The sequence below is a fragment of the Furipterus horrens genome, unplaced genomic scaffold (assembly GCF_987537825.1).
Source record: "Furipterus horrens unplaced genomic scaffold, mFurHor1.1.pri manual_scaffold_3, whole genome shotgun sequence".
In the NCBI taxonomy this organism is placed as follows: Eukaryota; Metazoa; Chordata; class Mammalia; order Chiroptera; family Furipteridae; genus Furipterus; species Furipterus horrens.
In genome coordinates this window covers 203,923,702-203,926,459 of record NW_028327173.1, presented here as the reverse complement: position 1 = coordinate 203,926,459, position 2,758 = coordinate 203,923,702, and the positions used below count along the sequence as shown (strand labels likewise).

At 51.2% G+C, this 2,758-nt stretch overlaps 1 pseudogene; it reads right to left on the bottom strand.

Annotated features, from left to right (window-relative positions):
* Positions 1 to 1,618: 1,618 nt before the first annotated feature.
* On the bottom strand, positions 1,619 to 1,734 carry LOC150017189 (U4 spliceosomal RNA; annotated as a pseudogene).
* Positions 1,735 to 2,758: the final 1,024 nt, after the last annotated feature.

Here is a 2,758-nt window from a genome sequence, read left to right as displayed (position 1 = left end):
ACTGCTGTAGAGTCTTCACTGGCCTCTGTGCTGAGACGGTTACGTCACTTACCGCTGGGACGCAGGGACCACCCGCTTTATTTGACTCAGGAGAAAAGCTCAGAGAGGTTGGGCAACTTGTCCAGGTTTACACAGCAGATAAGGAGTGGCAGGGTCCGGACTGAGGACCACATATGAGCCTGATCCCTGGAGGCCAGAGAGGGAACCGCTACTCTGCCGCTGATGGGGGCACAGCGGACTTGACCCCAGACCTGCTGCCCCCCTCGCCTGTGGTTTGTGGGTAACAGGCCTATTCCACCGAAGCGGGCTGCACTTCCTGCTGCTCTGCAGGAACCCAACCTCTCCCTTTAGGCTGCCTCTGTCCGGAGCTGCTCTTCGCTTGGGAAAGTTCCCTGCAGGTTTTGTTAAAGAGCAGCTCCCCCTAGTGCACCGAAAAGATGCCTACATCGATTATTAAAGAGGGGGGAAAACAGAGAAAAAGAAAGGAGGTGGGGGAGGGGTAGCAGAAAGGAAAGAAGAGGAAAGAGAAAAAGAAGAGAGCTTTATAACTGTTTCTGGGAGCGGCAGCCTGAGCCCAGGAGCCCTGTCTGTGCTAGCTCGGGAGTTAGTTCAGGAAGGAGCCAGCGTTCCTTGGGGGCCTTGGGAAGAAATGTCCCAGTATTTGTGACCAGGAGGCAGGTGCATCTAAACACCATCGGGACTGGGATGGCTGCCCAGCCCCCACTCCTGGGCGCCCTGTTCAGGGGTCTAACAGCAGCTGCCCAGGGAGCTGAATGGTCTTCTTGTACCAGGTGAGCTTGCTGCCTTCAGTTCCGGGACTGGAGAAGCTGGACAGGCTCATCGCTGCCAACCAGAGATGCCCCCCTGGAGGCTGATTATCTAACTGATCCCAAAAGGCCAGCAGCACAGAGGAGCGGTGGGACCACACGACCTGCTCCCTGGCTGCACTGAGACCCAGAGAAGGATGTACGAGTCCCACTTCCCCAGGGGTCAGGAGCAGAGTTGGGGCCGTGTCTCTTGTCATTCCTAACTCCTGCCTAAGGAAATTCTCGTTGACCGAGAGAGGCACCTTGGATACAGTCTCCTTCCATTGTCAAAACAACTTGAAATCCCAGGTTGCAGGAGGGACAGAGGCACACTCAATGACACTGTAAAAACGCCATCACAAAAATCCAAATGCAAACTCTCGACAGGACAGATGACCCAGTTTCTTCCACAAATAAATTGCAAGGGAAAAAAACGAGGGAGGGGACATGTATAGGGACGTCAGAGGCCGATCAACCAAAGGGAAAGCATGAGCCTCGTCTGGATCTTGGTTTGACCAAAACAGTTATAGACACATCAGGACATTTAACAGTGACTTGGTGTTTGTTTTTTTTTTTAATATTTTTTAAAAAACTTATTTATTTTTTAACAAGGTTACTTTATTTTATTTTATTTATCTGTTTCTAGAGAGAGGGGAAAGGAGAAAGAGAGGGAGAGAAACATCACTGTGTGGTTGCCTCTCACACGCCCCCAACTGGGGACCTGACATGCAACCTAGTCATGTGCCCTGACTGGGAATCGAACCAGCGACACTTGGCTCGCCGGCCGACGCTCAGTCCACTGAGCCACAGCAGCCAGGACTGACTCGGCATTTTTATGGTATTAAAAAGTCATTGTTTTTTTTTCATTTAGCAACAATCGCACCTCAGATAAACCTCATCGGCTATGATAGTGCCACTGTCCAAAGCTTCCTTGTTCTTTTTAGGTGTGATATGATACTAGGATTGTGTTCACAATCAATAAAGGAGCCTGACCTTTTGCACACAAACTGAAGTGTTTATAGAAGAAATGATACGGTGTCTGAGGTGTCCTCCCCACTCACCTGGGAGTGGGGACGATGAGCGGGGAGTGCACGAGGTCATTTATGACGGTAGTTACCTGGGGACTCCTTATTCTACTTCTTCTAACTTTTATGTGGTTACATTGTCCCTCATTAGAAAAAATTAACACATGAAAGAAGGAAAAAAGATGTGATTCAGAAGGGTCAGACTGTGAATATTGAAGTTTCATTTTTTTAAATAGTTTTCTGTCTATGACAGCACCAACGAGCGATAATTGATTTAATAAACTCGACCTCTAAACTAACGATTACAAGCCACAGCGTGGAGTCACAGCGGCAAGGACGGCTGTTTCCCTGTGCGTCTCTGAGTTTGTGGGCCCAGCCGCGTCAGTGGCTGGTCCAGGCTGGGCAGGTGAAGCCCGGGGCAGGTGTGCAGCCTCCCTGCCGTGCCCTGGTGAGCCTTCTGTTGGGCACGATCCCCTCTCCGGGGACACAGACCGCCTGCCTCCCAGGCCAGGAACCATTGATCAACAGCAACCATGGGGACAGCTGACACTCAGCAGGTGGCTGCTGGGAAACAAAACGGGGCTGGCGGAGGGTCAGGCCCCACAGGAAATGTCAAACCAAACAGGAATCATGTTCATCCTCCCCGGAGTCTGGGAGAACGAGAGGGTGTCCTCGCACGCGCGGTACAGACAACTGTGCTGTTTCAAAACTCTGGCCAAGAGGCTGAGCTGGGGACAAGGCGCCTGGAGGATCCAGATTGTTTCTTTTTTGGGGTCAGGAGCAGCTTGTGAAAGGTCATGTCTGATTCCTAAAATGCAGGTATAAATTCCTGAGGGAGAGAAGGATGCCGGAGGGGCATACCAACGAACAACCCACCCCGCAACAAGCGTGCGGCTTTGCCAGACGTCCAAGAAATGAAAATAAAAA